Below are 18,609 nucleotides of genomic sequence, written 5' to 3'. Positions count from 1 at the left end.
TTTAAAAGTTACTCTGAATAAAACGGGGTGAGTCATTCTTGATATACAGGTCTAAAGAAAATCAGCACACGAAAGCCCAAAAGTTTTCCCTTTCGGATTTCTTAAATTGAATTCTTTGGCCAACATTTAATCAGTCATGATGTAAAATGAATAGGTAACTTGAAATATTTCACAGTGTCAAACATTTGCTCAATATAGAACAGAAAATCACATAAACTGTATCATCAAGCAGCACAATTTGGATGCATGACAAGTTGTATCTATTAATGACTGCCCCACTTAAATGATCCAGAAGAATCAACTTCGGGTCTGGCGATTTGAAGAACTTGAGCGTACAACACGCCCTCAGTGCCAGAGGAAGGTAACCGTTTCTGTTACTGCTAACATGAAGTTGATTAGCACAAGATTTAATAACATAAGATTTCCTCAGAAGGGAATTTATTCAGGTCAAAGCGCAATTTCTCACTAGTCCTCAGGAAAATGCAATCTAAACAAACAATGGACACCACCCCACAGCCACTAGAATGGCTAAAAGGAAAAACTAAAAGTAAGTGTTGGTGAAGATGTGGGGCCACTGGCAGTCTCGAACACCGTTAACAACGGTGACCTGGTATAACTACTTTACAAAAACTGAACGAACACGTAACACAACCCCAGTTACCCATTCCTAGATATAGATGCCCAACAGAAATGTGCACCTCGGTGCCCAAGAAACACATACAGAATGGGCCCATAACAGCATTAGCTGTGATGGCAAAAACTGCACACACACGCACACACAAAACATGTTCAGTATAAATAAATAAATTGCAGTAGAGTTACATGTCAGAATACTACACGGGGAGAGAAAAAACCTGTTATACCCACAAATATAATATTGAGCAAAGGAAACCAGACTAAGAGTACATACCGTATTACTCCATTTTTATAAAATTCATAACCAGACACAGCTAGCCCATGGTGATGTAAGTCACAACAGTGGTCACCTTTCCTTGTATTGGGGAAAGAGGGTGAGCAAGGGTGATGGAATGGGAGAATACATGAGGAAGCTTTTAGAATTAGATAATATTCTAATTTTTAAGTTAGGTAATGGTTACACATATGTGTTGAGTTTACAAAAGTTTATCAATGTAGAAAGCTTAGAGTCTGTGTGCTTTTCTGTATGCATGTTACACTTCATTTTTTTTTATTTATAAGAAAAACATCAAACTATTTGTGAGTGCATGTATCTATATATTTAAGTATAAAATAATAAATATATTTGGAGGAATAGAGCGCTTTTTCTTCATAAAGTGGGCATTGTGTACAATTCCTAACATGCATTTCTCTTATTATAACATGACTATTTTCCCTTCTCTCAAATATTTTAAGATGTACATTTTTATGGACGCATTGCTGGATACAGTATTGAATAGAGCCATAAATTACTGCACATAATTTCCAAATTTTTACCTTAAGCAATGCTGCAGTGAACACATGGTACAGACATGTTTGTACGTGCTCTCCATTTCACTAAGACAAATTCCTAGAAATAAATTCCTGGGGCCAAAGTATACATTTAAACATGCTACAAGTGTACAATAACTCTAGAAAAATTTTCATCAGTATTGTTTAAGAAATCTTAGTCATCATTTATTTACACATAACTATATGAAAAACCTGGCAACCCAGACTAAATAACTTCTCTGAAGTTATGCTTAATTAATGGCCTCCTCCTCTTACAAAGATTTTAGAGCATTTTACATAACTGGGTACAGAAACCTGGGGAAATACTCTCTAGCTATAAATGGATACCCTGAGAAATAAATCTATCGACATCAGTTATAGGACTGACCAAAAATCAATGAAGTCCCAAAACAGAAACATAACAGAATATAAAAATATTTTTATGTTGTAGGTGTACAGAAAAATTATATAAGGGTATTTAACAAAATGTTAAAATATACTGTTGGGTTTAGGATCTGGGTAATTTTTACTTTATTTTTTTAATTTCCTTTTATTTGTTTGCATTATTTACAATGAACACATGCCATTGTTAAGATTAAAAACTAAGCTAGAAGATCTGAGAAAAATACAGTCCCCTGATAAAAAATAAGACAACAGACGTCTTCTTCCTGTTCACAAAACAAATGAAACTGGTGACAGAGAACTTTTTCAGTCTTTAAGGTTTTTCTCCCATAGACTTTTCATCAGTCTTCTGGCATATGACACAGGGTTTTTCAACAAAGCACACGGCAGCAGAACAAGTAAGGAAAGAAAAGCAGCAGGAAACTGGCACCTCCATAAACACAAAAAAGTCATGCTTAGATGAGACATTCTCCACCCCGCCTCCAAACCTGAGCTAGTGGTGCTGACTCTGCACCATACGCAGAAAATGTGGGCATTTTCTGCTAGGAAAGTCATTCTTGGTTCCTGTGATGGAATTAAATATATGGATATTTCCTGGTTTGTTATCAAAATCACCGTGACTTCCAGGTACTCTCTATCTGAACAAAAAAAAAGGAGCTGGAGACTTCCCTGTTGCAGGAAGCGTAGCCTTAGGTCTAACGTTCATTATATCCTAGAGACCCACAGAGGTGAATTCCACTCCCTAGGAACACAGGAATAAGCTACTCACCAGGTAGCATTTTACCCATTATCTCAATTACCCTTCCTAAGAGAACGAAGGTTACTTCATTTGTTCAGAGAGAAAAACAAAAGCCATGTGGAGTTTTCTATCCCAGCCAATCAAATCATCCACACTGAGCTACGGAATTGGAACCAAAACTAGAATCTAAATAGTCCTTCCTTCGGGATAGTGTCTTGCTTATCAATGGCAATTAAAAACAGAGCTTTAGCAAACCAAAGATCGAAACCCTAGTATCAAAACAGCTGCAGCCTTCTTGGTGTCCCTTTGGTTTCAACCACCACCAAGAAAGTTGCTCAGTCCTGACTCCAGCAGCAACTCTCCCACTTTGGAACAGGCTGGCTCAAAGAGTAAGCACCCCACTGAGAGTAACAGCCTTGTTCTCCCAGCCTAACTTCAAACAAGACAAAACAGCCACAATGTGTTGTCACATTTTTTTTTTACAACTGGATTTTCAATGCAGGCTGTTATGAAGAGTCTCTTGGCTACAGTTCAAAGGACCAAGAACATCCTAATGCAAAAACATTTTCAGCTTCCCCAAATTCTACTTCTTTCAGCCAATTTCAGTAAGTTCTCTTTATCTCAACTAAAAAATTCATGTTATTCTTGTTTTAAGTGTCCAGAGCCTCTTCAAAATAACAGAATTCCAGTGGCTAGAGTTAGCACACAGGCCATTTCAAGTGAGTCAATGCCTCACAACACAACCAGTCCCAGGGGGACCTGCAGTGGGGGGACAAGGAGGTGGGTGGTCAAAGTATTAGCCCCTATGAGTTCAATAAATCACCAATCCACGCAGATTCAGCATGATGACTCGAACCAGGTGATTAACCAGACGATGGAGAGCAAAAATGACACCAAATCCTAAACCCCAGAAGACAGCCACACCAAACACTGAAAGGACCATTCAACGATAGTAGTAACAGGGCACGAAGTTCGGACCAAGCCCGGGGGCTACCGCAGCCAGCAAGACACATCCAACTGCCCTCGATAAACTCAATGGCTAATGAAGACAAAGACACAGAAGTGGAAATTATAACTGGATACATGCCATAGTCATCATAACTACCATCGTTTCATGAGAGCTTCGAACCTGCTTGTAATTGTACGTATTTTCATTTCAGATTCACAATTACTCTATCACGTGAGTGTTACAAACCTCGGGCAAGTTCTGTGGGCCTTAGTTTCTTCATTTCTAAAACGAAGGTAACACCTACTCCATGGGAGTAAGAGTACATGCAAAAGCACGTACAACACTGCCTGACATGTGGCAGGTGATAAAGGTCAGCTCTTACTATTATAAAATCATTGGTGTGGTTGGTGTTATTATCACTGGAAGACAACCAAGAGAAGAAAGTTAAGACCCCTAAGAGAAGAAGAATGGTAGCTGCCATATACAGTCAAAGGACCTCAGACAAGCTCCTTCAGCTTCCTCATGTGTAAAATGGGATGAGGCTACCTGCCCCCTCCTCCTCCTCACAGGGCTGTGCTGAAGGCCACAAGAAAGCATCTTTAGCCAGAGAACACAAAGCCGGAAAAAAAAAAAAAAATCAAAGGTAGGGTTTTAAAAAAATCCCAGGACAGCTACGGAAGAAGAAAAACCACGGTAAACTCCCCACTAGCTAGTGACGCCAGGTATCATACCGGGAGTCTTGCATCGGCAGGGGGATCAGAACCTCGAGGGAAGTATTTGACCTCATTGTTCCCCATCATTTTAAAGGCAATCCCAAAGTGCTGGGAAATCCAACAGCCCAAATGCACCACAGGCTCACTTGGGGCACCAGGAGGCCACACTGGAGAGACAGATCTAAGCTGCATTTTATTTCAGCTATGAACATCTGAATGAAGAGATTTTCAAGCTTTATTCTTTATTTTGTCTTACAAAGTTTCCTTTCACCACAATACTAATTGTAAAAGTGAATAGAAGATGAAGTTTCCAATTCTGGCTCGTACAACTTCAAACACACACACAAGTTTCTGGCACTGTTTTAATCTTGTGCTCCGTTCTGGAAGACCACAGACACCCAACAGACAGCTCCAGTCCTGTGAAGTTTTCCGAATACGTGCCCTCTCTCTCTCTGTGGGGTCTACTCAGCTCATCAACTGGCAAATGCACTCTCAATTATGGTTTGAATATTTTAATAATTTTAATTTAAAAATATTAATAATAAGAACATAAATGAGGATTTTTTTTGTCCCATTCTATTTTCCAAATCCTCCAAAATCAGCACCTATTACTTACCTCGTCAGCAAAAAGGAAGTCTTTAAAATAAACAAAAAGGCAAACTATTTAATTTTAATTAGAAACCCCGGCAAGCTACCTAATATCTATTTATTTATTTTGTTTGGCACAACAACTACAATTAACTGGGACAGAAAATGTGTTTCGCAAGAGAAATTCAGGTAAGAAGTATCTGTCATCCAGCTGTTAAAATCAACAAATGTCAGAGACTTGTACACTTATCAGTGTTTTACATTTAATTAAGAAGTAATTATGCCAATATTAGTATCAAATGCATATCTCCATACAGCACATATGCATTTAGTTAGCTAACCAGCAGCACAACCAATCAGAGAGAGAATGTCCAGTGCCTACCATTCACAGCAGACTTCAGACAGATGGACAGATTCAGCCAAGCTAAAATCTAATTTGGTTTTCAAACAAATTTTCCAAGAAAGAAACAGTAATCTGTGTAGATAAACAGGATTCAGCTTCAGCTTCTGGCTGATAACTTCTCTCCAGAAAACCAGAGATGGGGGAGAACTGCTTATCTTCCTTAATACGTGGAGTAGACCGTGATCAATCAACAAATACTTTCTCCAAAGGGGGTAAAACTGTACCTTGATTCTAATCCTAGACTCTCATGGAAGCACCAGACAACTGAGTATCCTCTAGGATCACGGAACATGGAGGAGGTCACACTTCTTGAACAACAGAGTTTCTCTAACTTATTCCCTGCCCCAACCCTCCGCATTCAGATACCAGAAATCAAAAGCTCCTACTTGTATTTTCAGCTTGATACACTGATTTTCTTTCTACCTTGGGATACATAAAAACTGTCAATGCAGCAATCAGATTGTATGTTCCTTTCCACTAATTACAATTATTTCCCATGAACAAGTTTTCTCTGCCCAAATAGAATGAGCCCATTTTTAAAGTTTTTATACTTCAGTACTTAATTGTTTATACTTAAATTTGGCATCTGCTAGCTTTCACTCAGCCTTCTAACCCTGGGCACCGATAGGCCCTGGGGTGGAGGTGCCTCCATGTTTAGGAACTGGCTCTTACGGGCGCAAAACAAGAATAGACAGCTGCCTAGTCCAGGCCTCGGTGGCAAGGACCACATCATCACCTTCTTCAAAATCTCCCAAAGCTATGGGGATCATTCACAATCCCCTCACATAATACAAAATCTGTAACTCAACAGTACATGGCGGTAAAGTCCAGAGTTGCAAACAAGGAGTGGGTGGCACATACCTCCTGGGCCTGGCTCAACAATGCCTAATGTCAATACCATTCTCCAGAAGCCAGAGAAAAAGAGGTCACCCTTGTTTCTCACAGTCTGGCACAGTACATGGGCTGAGTACAAAAAAAAAAAAAAAAAAATCACATCTCCTGATCTCCCACGATGAGCAAAAGAAATGTCAACCCAGGAACAGTGTATGGGAAACAGTCTCAGGCACTGAGAGGCTTGGGGCATATTCTTTCCCTATTCTAAGAACTACAACTCAGGAGAGTCTGGGAATTTTTTAAGCTTATGTCTTCCGAAGTTGCTCTGATTTCAAAACATTCTCCTATAAACCCAAAGAAAAGTACTAAATGGCATACTTCTACTTTTTCAGAGTAAATGCTAATTTGATTGAGAATTTTATACTGGTCTCACAGAAGTAAATGAAGTCATTCTTTGTGTCCACAGAGGGCTGAGAAGGGCTGTCGCTCCCAACTATTTGTAAAGGCTCTGGGCACCTGACAGGAGTCTATGGGTATTACTTTCAGAAACATGAATTACCTGGCTGTGTCCCTAATGCACCTGCTAAGTATAGCCAGAAACTAGAGCCCCACCTCAGAGTATCAAACACACACACACACACACACACACACACATACACACACACACACACACAAACAGAACTTTGTAACACCACTGACCTCTAACCTTCAAAAATGTCTTGTTTTGTTTTGTTTTGTTTTAATGACTATAATAGCATTGCCTGGACAGGAACTGATAACCAAAGAAAAACATGTCCAAGACTGTCTGGATTTCATATGTTATTTATCTCTTGTGGGTCCAACAGATAAAAAAAACTGTAACTCTAGGCTCTTCTTCTCCCTCCCACCTAAGCCAAGTGCCAAGAGGTGGACTCCTGGAGCTCACAGGCTGGGAGAAGGCACACCTAATGCAAGTTATTTTCTGCACCAGGAGGAGAAGATGAGTCATTACTGCACCACTACATGGAAGCTGTCCCTGCTGACCCCCTTCCTTTCTAAGACAGAGGTTGCGGCAACTCTAACTACAGCTGCATGTTTCTGCCATCTAATATTTCAAGCTCAGTTTGGTCTTAAAAATCTAAATTCTACATGGAAATCATTCTACTTAACCTGCTTAACATAACAAGATTGTAACCATCAAGAAAAATCACTGAGGGGCACCTGGCCGGCTCAGGTGGAAGAGCACGAGACTCTTGATTTCGGAATTGTGAGTTCGAGCCCCAAGTTGGGTGTGGAGATTACTTAAAAACAAACAAACTTACGGGGCGCCTGGGTGGCTCAGTTGGTTGAGCGTCCGACTTCGGCTCAGGTCATGATCTCACAGTTTGTGGGTTCAAGCCCCGCATCGGGGTCTGTGCTGACAGCTCAGAGCCTGGAGCCTGCTTGGGATTCTGTGTCTCCCTCTCTCTCTGCCCCTCCCCTGCTCATGCTCTGTTTCTCTCTCTGTCAAAAATAAATAAACATTAAAAAAAAAAAACTTAAAAAGAAAAATCATTGAGTCTTAACAGCAAGTGTCAAGAAAGGGCACCTGCAAATATATTTGTTGGTTTCCCAAGGGTCCTGTTGCCTAAATCATCTCAAGTACATTAAATATCGACAACATTCTCTGCTTCAATTTGGCATGTGGCACGTGGTTTGAAAACCAATGTCATTTTTACCCCTTCGGAAGCCCATTGGAAGGAATACAAGGAACTACAATAAGTATAAAAAGGTAAAATCCTTTATCGGTGATTAAATTTCAACAGTTTTCAAAACTGATATACTGATTAGCCTAAAAGATAATTTCCTTATAAAAAAATATTAGAAACAGTAGGCAGTACCCACTAAGGCCTTATATATAATGCATCAATTATCTCCTAACACTAGATATTGAGCTGCAAAATGTAAAACAGAATTAAGGAAGTCTAAACATTTTCCAGAGACAGAATGACCACTGTGAAATCTCTTACAGTATAAAAATCAAATCTCAGGACTTTTTTTTTTTTAATATTTGATTTTATTTATTTACTTTGAGAGAGAGGGAGAGGGAGAGGGAGAGGGAGAGGGAGAGGGAGAGGGAGAGGGAGAGGGAGAGAAAGCGCAAGTGGAGGAGGGGCAGAGAGAGAGGGAGAGAGAAAGAATCCCAAGCAGGCTCCGCATTGTCAGCACAGAGCCTGATGCAGGGCCCAAACTCAAGAACTGTGTGTGAGATCACGACCCGAGCTGAGGTCAAGAGTCGGACACTTAACCAACTGAGCCACCTAGGTGCCCCAAATCTCAGGACTTTTTAAACTTAATACCAACCTATAAGCACAAAATTTATCTCCCCACACATTACTATAAACTGGCTCCCAGATGAACGATGCCCACAAGTTTCCAAGGGATACTCCAACAATCACCTCGGTGTGCAGCATGCCATATTATCATGCTATACCATCGAGAAGAAAATGTAAGCAGTCACAGAAACAAAGGCTCTATTAGCTTGATCAAATCTTCAAATAATCAGCTTTTCCTCATATTCTGCTATCACTCTATCAGAAAACAAATCACACTTAATATTTATACACATTTATTTCAACTTTCCATTAAATGTTAACAAAATAACATTTTTTTCCATAATTAATTACTAGAATTACAGAAATTAATTCCAGGTTGCCAGGAACAAAAAAAAATCTTATTACTGTTCCATGCTTTGGCAAACCTTGTTCTTGCATCTATACTGTGGGCTTTGAGTCAAGTAAAATGAAATCTTGGCTAGAAAGGAGATATATTAATTTAGAGTAGTGACCCTTTCTAAAGAGAATGGGAGAGGATGCCAGTAATGCACATTCTGTATTTTTTAAATTAGCCTACAAGATTTTATATTTTTAGTTACTTCTATTCCACTTGGTTATTTTATCCTAAAAGAAGTTTAAAGTGTTATTAACATTTTGAAGCAACATATCAAAAAGGGTTTTAAAATCTTTATCTCTAACAAAACATCTAGAACCAGGAGAAAGGAGTCTTAATTAAAAATGTGGGGTGCCTGGGTGGCGCAGTCGGTTAAGCGTCCGACTTCAGCCAGGTCACGATCTCGCAGTCCGTGAGTTCGAGCCCCGCGTCGGGCTCTGGGCTGAGGGCTCAGAGCCTGGAGCCTGTTTCCGATTCTGTGTCTCCCTCTCTCTCCGCCCCTCCCCCGTTCATGCTCTGTCTCTCTCTGTCCCAAAAATAAATAAACGTTGAAAAAAAAAATTTTTTTTTTTAAAAATGTAACCAGAGGCATCTGGGTGGTTCAGCAGGCTAAGAATCCAATTCTTGATTTCGGCTCAGGTCACGATCTCACAGTTTCATGAGTTTGAGACCCATAGCGGGCTCTGTGCTGACTCTGCAGAGCCTGCTTAAGATTCTCTCTCTCTCTTTCTCTCTCTCTCTCTGAATAAAAACGTAACCAGTTTTTTTCATCAACTACAATAGCTACGCCATAGGAACAACTATCCAAGATTCATCCAACATTTACTCAACAAGTATGTATGTAGGACTTACTGTGTCCCACACGCTATATCCAGCCATGGACAGACAACGATGAAACAAGACAAACACAGCACCTGACTACAGGAATTGTACAGAGTGTATGTGTCCTTCTGTGCCACCACCTCTGGGCTCAAAGAGAAAATGTGCTTCATCATCAATCCTAACTAGGGCTGAACAAATCTCCTTCTTACAACGATACCCATAAATGAGACAATTTTTATTAAGAAGTATAAAATTATAATCCTCTCCAAATAGCAGTATGATGGATATATTTTTATAAATAATCTAGATGGCTAAAAGCCCAACCAGAGCCCTTTGGGAACTTCTGGCCAATAATACAAGGACAGTGGCCACTAGAGGCCTGGCTGGAGCTGGAGCTGGTTCTTTTCTGGGACTAGGGAAGCCAGCCCAGGAAAGGCCACATAGGGCTCTCCTGCCTAAATGCTTACCAGCCTAAATCCCATGGGAAAAACTCCCTGTACAAGACTTTGGACCTGAAACAGACCCATAAATAACCTCCATCTATGGCAGACTTAGTGACTGTGTACATAAAATAAGCCCCAGAAATACCACCATTCAAACAGATTTATAACAATACCACGTTTCCAGTCACCTCACAGCCATGAATTCATCGGGTTGACAAGATTCTGAGAATTTATATAATCAGAATTATAGTTCATAAAACAAACAACTAGGTTTCGTGATCTTTCCTAAACCATCAGTGGTTTCTCAATAACGACATAAAAAGGGTCCAAATTCCTTAGGTGCTCCAAGTCCTAGATGAGTGGGTTTCAACCTGATTTTTCAACTCTTTTCCCCCACACCCCTCTACACAGCCATCACTCCAGGAAAAGTGAACTATTCTCTCTTACCTGAACACACTCCTCTCTTTACCTTTTCCCATGCCTTCTCTCCTGTGTTCCATACGTACTGAGTGGCCACTGATAAAGTGCCTAATTCCGAATTACATCCACCCTGTTGTGCCCAGTTGAAGGGCCACCTCTTCCTCAAGCTTGTGTTAGTGCCCTTTCTACTGAACTTCCGGTGGGCTCTCTCTGTGGAAAGGTATGCATTTTGGAAAAAACACCACTGAAATCTCAACTCTGCCACGTACAGGTTAGGCCTCGGGCAGCAGACTTGCCTCACTAGCCTCAATGTGGACAACACAGGGGTTTCAGGAACTACTCTGCAAGGTTTAGGGGTTTCTGGGCAACGTCTGTGGCCACGCATTCAAATCTCAGTGCTAACACAACTGAAAACGGACTGACTTCAGACAAGGAACTGACACGCCATGAGCCTCAGCTTCCTCATTGGGAGAAAGTGTTCCCATTTCTCAACTCGGAGGAGCTCCATTTATTTCATGGCGGAATGACAGGTGTCAGGGAGCCACTACAGAGCTGACTCCCATGCCTGGGCCCCGGCGCCCCCACCCCCCATCCTCAGGGTTAGCGGCCCTCCTCTCTCTAGGCTCCCGCCGCACCCTATGCTCCCCTCCGTCACGGTATTACTTGCCCCCTCCATCTGGTGGCACATTTATAACCCAAGTGTAGACTGTCTGGCATTCTGCAAGCACTCTGATGAATACATACACTAGGTCTAAAGTGTTTCACAGGTATAAATCGAAGCACACCAATAAAATCAGGACCCTGAGTGATTCTCAGGCTGAAAAACAAAGGAAAACACCTGTTGAGACGCTACTTATTCTTTCAGGTCCAGTTCAGATAATAATGCCCTTGACTCACTGAAATACTAGAGCTGGGGCTGTGCCAAGACTCCATAGCTGCCTCCTCCGGGAAGGCTTCTGCTGCTTCCCCAAGAAGGACACTTGACTTTGCCACAGTGAAGCAATTCATCTCTAGCAAAATATACCACACCCTTCCCTGTACTTTTTTTTTTTCTTAACCACCTTACCTCCCCAATCTGAAGGTCAAGGAGGGCAAGCAAGGCCTGTGTGTGACTGGCCTTCCTTCCCAGCCCCTCCCTCCCCTCCCCCCCCAGAAAAGGGAAATGAAATGGATTAAAAAGGAGCATTAAAGCTTCAAGAGAAAAATCATCCAAATCACAAGCCAATTCAACATCTCATGATTGCTCTGCCAAGTGACTCATCACCTCTGAGACCCCAAAGTCAGGGTCTGAATAGAACTAGACAGCCAGTCCTCTTACAACTACAGGAGGAATTCAGCAGAATCTCCGAAAATCAAAAGAAAACCTTTCCCCTGAAAAAGGTTTTCATTAGTGGTAAAAGAATCAGAAACAAGAGAAAACACTTAACTGAAACAAAAATGTTGGGGGGGGGGGGTAGCAGCTCTTTCTGTCCTTTTAAACTTTATAATGTTCATGATACTTTAATTTAATATTCTTCCCTCCTCAAGCCAAATAGTTTTCTTAGGGAAAAAAATCAATACTTTACATTCCATATTCATGAGCAGTTACAAAAATAAACGAGCACACACAATGGTAGAGCTTTTAAAAATTAACGATTAATCAAATTAATGAAAGAGGACTTATAAAATGTATTTTGAACCCGCTGTTTTCCAATTCGGGTATCACTTCATTAAAACATCTGCTTTCTACCTCTGACACTTCAGAATCGCCAACCCTGGAACACACACCCAACGCCCCCCACCTTTTTGGTGAGGGGTAATGGCAGGGAAGAAGGGGAAGGTTGTGGTTCTGGAATTAAATACTGACTTCCCCTCTCCTTGTCCGTGGCACATTCCCTGACAGAGTAAAAAGAAACAGAAGCGTGAATTGCATTCCGAGCTCACTGAAGCGTGAGAAGCCAACCGCGAAAACAAGTTCATGGGGGGCAACCTGGTGATCCCTTGTGTTGCCCTGCCCTCTGTGAAGTCCGCCTGCCGAGGAGCCCCCAGCTCTCCTTAGGGCGCCAGAGGGGAGCTGTTGGAAATGCTCTCCCCAAGCTAAAATCAACCTCGTTCATCCAAGAACAGTAAGCAGGGAAGCCAGAGGGAGGAAAACCCTGCTCTCCTAGGATTTTGGGACCGATTCCAAGAACTCTGCTTCTCTCGCTGCCAGCAGCACCCATCAATTCCCATAGTAACCAGCCCACGGCTTTCCAACTGGCCCCAAAGGGAGGCGGGCATGCTGCAGAAAGAAGCACATGGGAGTGTGACCCAAACCTCAGGCACCCTTCCAGTGTGCCTTCAACATTCCCACTCTACCTCCCTGCTGCCCTTAATTCCCAGGTTACCACACGGTTCTCTCCTTTGCCCCTTCAAGCTGGTGCTGAGACAATGAAGGGACTGTTTTCCTAGGGCTCCGCACAAAACAATCTCCTGTTTTCTGATGCAATCTTGGTTCAGGTCTACTGGGTACTAAAGCAATCATGTTCCCCCCACCATACTGTGCATAAATGTTTGCTGAATGAAGGAATCCTCTGGTACTGGTACAGAAATAACGATTTCAAAGATAAAGGGGTATAGATTTGAGATCCAGGACGGGAATGAAGAGGCTGCACTCCAAAACGGAATGAAGAGCTGATAAAAGGGTGCTGAAGTAGGTGGAGACACCTCGTCTTTGTGAAGAACGGGATTTGGTTCTTGTGATGAGCAAGCAGGAGTGGGAACAGGAGGAGGAAGGCCACACAAAGGGGACTGACAGTATTTCTGTCCCCAACACACTCACCAAGGGCACTGCAATCAGGAACCATGGCTCATGACGGTGATGGGCTTATAGGATATGAAAATCACACCTGGTGATTTTCAACAGGGAAAGGGAGAAGGATCAAAATGGGGAGAAGACATTTTGAGAGGTAAAAATATATTTAGCTGATTCTAACATGTTTATCTAAAAGATTACTATGTTGAGATTTTTTTTAACTAAAAAAGTAAAGGAGAGAATCAAATTAAAAGTGCTCAGCCTGGGCTACGAGCCCATCTGCAGGATTTCACATCTTCAACAGAATTTAATGGCGGAAAGGAAAGGAGATCATGAGGGTGACAGGAGGCTACCATTGCCCTTGGAGTCCATGCCCCACCCAGAGGATGCACATGTCATTAGTAGATGCTGAGTAACACGTCCGCAGGGTTGTAACATACAAGCTATACATGCGTCCATGATACATCTTAACAGATACTCCCAAACCACTTTCTAGTCAGGATCCCACAGCAGTATGGAGGGCTCCTTTAAACACTTACCTACTGGATGCACGGCACTGTGCTAATAACAGACTCTCAAGTAATAAAACAAAGACCCCCAAACATGACTCCGCATCACCAAAAGCAGAGGGGAAATGGAAGGCAAAATATGGAAACAGTAAACTTTACTGGGATAGAAGGTAAGATTAAGAACAACTCTTCTTGAGGCACCTGAGTGACTCAGTCGGTTAAGTGTCCAACTTCGGCTCAGGTCATGATCTCATGGTTCATGGGTTCGAGCCCTGCATCAGGCTCTGTGCTGACAGCTCAGAGCCTGGAGCCTGCTTCGGATTCTGTGTCTCCCTCTCTCTCTCTCTGCCCCTCCCCTGCCCACGCTGTCTCTGTCTCTCAGAAATAAATAAATGTAAAAAAAAAAAAAATTTTTTTTTAAAAAGAGCAACTGTTCTTCATATTATCAGTGACAAATCTCCTTAAAAGTAAATCTTTCAGGGCGCCTGGGTGGCAGGTCATGATCTCATGGTTCATGGGATCGAGCCCTGTGTCAGGCTGCTACACACTGACAGTGCAGAGCCTGCTTGGCATTTCTCTCTCTCTCTCTCTTTCTCTCAAACTAAATAAGTAAACTTAAAAGGGAAAAAGAAAAGAAAAAAAATCTTTTCAAAAAAACATTTGATATTGAAAAATATCAAAATCAACACAGAAATTTATTGCAATCCCGGTAAGATTAACAGGATATTCTTTTGGGAATTCAGAATCTATGTTTAAAGTTCATATGGAAAAATAAGGGAGCAAAAATAATGAGAGTAATTATGAAAAAAAAGAGCAATAAAAGAGACAAGGCTTAATACTTGCCTAGTTAAACATGTTATAAATACATAATAATCTCAAAAGTGTGAAACTGGTCCATGAATAGACCATCAAATCAAAAGATAAAATGAAAATTCTAAAAATACTTTGGAGAGCTTTGTAAGATAAAATGTGACATTTAAAATCAGCGCAGAAAAAACAAATCCCTCTATAATGGTTTTGGCACACTATACAGCCACATGGAAAAGAGAATGGGATACCAACTCACCAAAAAAAATCTCAAATTGATCAAAGAATCCGACGTTAAAAAAAGAAACAAAAAGATTAAAAGAAAGCAGGAAACATTTTTTATACTCTTGGAGAGCATAAGACAACCTTCCTAGGAAGAACATGAAATCTAAATCTCATAAAGTAAAACATAAATAAATATGATTATCCAAACATAATAAATTCATAGACTGCAAGTTAGCATAAATGACAAAACACACACCCAGTGGAAAAAATCAACAGCTCCTACCACAAAATGGAATAGCTTCTTTTTTTATATAAAGAACTTATCTCATTAGAGAAATGGATAAAGGATCACAGAAGTCAATTCACAGAAAGAAAAACTGCTCTTAAACACAGGACAGTATATACAGCCTCATCTATAACAAGAGAAATGCAAAGGAAAACGACAAAAAGATTCCCTTTTCAGCTATGAAACTGGCAAGGATTAAAAGGTCTAATCACACACTCCTGGCAAGAGGAAGGAGAAGGGCACACATGGCTGATGGGAGTGTAGACTTGTACAATGCCCGTGGAGAGCAGTTTGGCAATACTTACGACAGACATGAAGACACATATTCTTTAACCTGGAAATTCCTCTATATAAACCTGTATACTTTCAAGTTCAAGGACTGCCACAGAGGCACTATTAATATCAAAAGATCAGAAAGAAAGTCCATCATTATGAGACCGGATAATAAAGTAAAACCATAAACTGGAACAGAACAGAAAGAAAGCATAGTGCAGTATGCTACAATCTATATAAAAAATAAATTTTAAAAAGCATACATACTGAATGCAACATGACATTTCCAGATTAGATCCTGGAAAAGAAAAAGGGCATTAGTAGAAAAACTGGTGAAATCTGAATAAAATTTATACCATTTAGTTTCACTGTATAACCTTGTGGATTTTACTCTGTGGACATGTATTAGCTATTTAAAACATAACGTTTAATTTTTTAAAAACCTGATTATTGGGGCACCTGGGTGGTTTAGTCAGTTGAGCATCCGACCCTTGATTTCAGCTCAGGTCATGATCCCAAGGTTACGGGCTCAAGCCCTGCATCGGGCTCCATACTCAGCATGGAACCTGCTTGGGATTTTCTCTCTCTCTCTCTCTCTCTCTCTCTCTGTCTCTGTCTCTGTCTCTCCTCTGCCCCTCTCTCCCCAGCTTGCACACTCACCCTCTCTCTAAAATAAATAAAATGAGAGGTGCCTGGGTGGCTCAGTTGTTAAGTGGACGACTTCAGCTCAGGTCATGATCTCGTGACTTAGGAGTTCAAGCCCCGCATTGGGCTCTGTGCTGACAGCTCAGAGCCTGGAGCCTGCTCTGGATTCTGTGTCGCCCTCTCTCTGCCCCTCCCTGGTTTGCACTTTGTCTGTCTCTCTCTCAAAAATAAATAAACATTAAAAAAAATTCTTTAAAATAGATCAAATGAAATAAATTTTTTTAAAGTCCCTAATTATTTTGCGATTAAACCTACATCATACATGGCACTGATACTGCTAATAAGAAACATCAAGGGTAGAAACATGGCTTCAACACTTCTAACGCTTGAATTATTGCACCTAAATACCCATCTTTATTACCTGCTAGATGATTGGCCCTTTAAGGTAGGGGCCATGTCAACTCATCTCTGTACTCAAAGAATCTAGAGAGTATTTGCCACATGGTAAGGGTTCAACAAATGAGAGTCAATATTAGCATGTTCTGATCCAGTGATTCAATTTTTGATTAGTAAGAAATTTTGTATTTCAAATATCCAAACCCCTAGAAGGCTAGGAGTTTCCCTCGGTCCTTAGTTCATAATGACACGGAAGAGAAAAGGACGAGGCAGAGAAAGGTGAAGTGATTCTCACTGAGGAGGATCTGGGCATGAAAACATAGGGAGGCAAACAGAGCTCTGGGCTGGGAGCTGTAGGGACTATACAGATGAAGAAGGCACAGTCTTTACAGTAAAAGTCAGGCATAATTTAGGCCAAGACTCCCCAAGGTGAAAAGTGTGACACTGCCTTGCATTTTCCAAAGTGTCCTACAGAAAGGCTATTAAAATGCTTTTCAAGGAAAAATGACTTATTTTGCAATATAAGAAAATGATAAAACTCCAATTTAGACAAAGGTTTAGTTTTCTATGATGTCTTCTCGGGGAAAAATTTTGTGGGTAGCATGCTTAAAAATGTCCAAGGAAAAAAATTCTAGCCTCAAACCCCATCAATACCTAATTTTCTAAGTATTCAAAACACAAAAGATAAATAATGTAGGAAATACTGAGGTCCCTGAACAGGCAAAGAAATACTATTGAGTTTCTCCCCAAAGCACCAATCACCACTGTCCCATCACATCTCCACAAACTCAACTCTGAGCCTGGGACCCACACCATAAAGTAATAGAACTTGGGCAGAACTTTTGATCTCTATGAACATTTATTTCTATTTATAAAGAAATTTAGAAATCAGACAGATGGCAGCTACAGCTCCTTCAAGGTCTAAAATTCTATTACATGTCTCTTCCTTCACATCCCAAATATAAACAAAGACCTTGGAGTCCTTTCATGCAAACACACATGCATTTGTCTGTATGTCCTGGGGGAAGGAGCTCTCTGTAATACTTCCTTCCTATTTCCAGAGCGGCCCAACGCACACAAAAAAACAAAGTAATATCTGACTACAAACTGAAGGTGCACGTAAATGTTCTCAAGTGAATGGGAAAAGGATTTATTGACCTCTGTGTTGAAATTCAATTAAAATGTGAATGCTGTACAGTGAAACCTTAGTTCAACTGTGCATTCACTGATGTTGAGGCTCACAGAAGCCTCGAACTTGGCTTTCATAGATCTTTTATGTACCAGTCAGTCTATATATAACTTCTGTGAATTATCTTTAAAAACATATACTGCTACTTGATATTTTTATTTTGTTTACCACTTTCATAGCATGGAAAAAAGAACACTGAAGAAAGTTGTGGACGTATTCAGCCATATGCAAAGACACGTGAATTATCAGTGGAAAGTTTTGTTCTAATTTATTTAACATAATCCTCAACCTTGACCCACTGGCTTGAAAGGTGACTCAGGAGCTAATGCTGAGAGTTCATCTCTGTCAGTTGAAATTTTCCCTTTCAATACACAGGAATAACATTGTGCCACTAATAAATGTGGTTTTCTTTTAAAGTTCTTTTTCCCTTAATAACCAGCATTTTTATGGTATAAAGTTTTTTTATAAATAACACAGAGACAGGGAAGAGTTTTCCAAGAAACATACAAATAAGTTCAAATTTCCACAGGGAAAGAAGTACTTCGGTGGATGAGGATATGAAATCATATCCATCTGTAGGATTGGCCAGGAATGCCTTCCTGAGGAAATGAACTCGAACGTGTCTCAAAGGAGGAGGAGGAGGTGGCTGACAGGTGGCAAGGAGAAAGGGAAATTCCAGGCAAATAAAGAGACGTGCGTAAAAGCTACCTCTCTGGTTGCCTCAGGAGCAGAGTCACACATTGACCTAACGTGTGGCAAAGGTTATCTTAGTCATTAGGACAAACGGGAGGGAGGGAAACTATATGCTACTCCACGAGCCTCGCCGCAGTTTCCTCACCTGGTACGGGAGAAGGTGGGGCCACAAGGCTTCTCTGGCCCGTGCAGCCACAAGGCACACAGCACGGGCACCTGGCGCTCCCGCAGCCCTGCGAGGCATGTGGCTTAACGGACCCATTTGACAGACGGGAAGCGTGCAAGGCTCAGGATCCCCGTGAGGCCTCGGTTAAAGGGTTTCGGAAATTAAAAGGAATCCTGCATGATAACTACTGTGGAGAAAGA

The 18,609-nt window shown here is 41.1% G+C and overlaps 1 protein-coding gene across 18 annotated transcripts in view; it reads right to left on the bottom strand.

Moving 5' to 3' along the window:
- The window catches only part of SIPA1L1 (signal induced proliferation associated 1 like 1), a 370,694-nt gene that overhangs the window by 260,216 nt on the left and 91,869 nt on the right, over positions 1-18,609 (bottom strand). For 3 of the 18 annotated variants that reach the window (XM_045060144.1, XM_045060148.1, XM_045060146.1), the window contains exon 5: positions 15,588-15,618. The exons of the other annotated variants lie outside the window; for them this stretch is intronic. The gene's annotated coding sequence lies outside the window, so the exon portion shown is untranslated. The remainder of the gene's footprint in view (positions 1-15,587; positions 15,619-18,609) is intronic. 18 annotated transcript variants of the gene reach the window in all.

This window comes from Felis catus, chromosome B3, assembly GCF_018350175.1.
Source record: "Felis catus isolate Fca126 chromosome B3, F.catus_Fca126_mat1.0, whole genome shotgun sequence".
Lineage (NCBI taxonomy): Eukaryota > Metazoa > Chordata > Mammalia > Carnivora > Felidae > Felis > Felis catus.
This window is presented reverse-complemented; position numbering and strand designations above follow the sequence as displayed.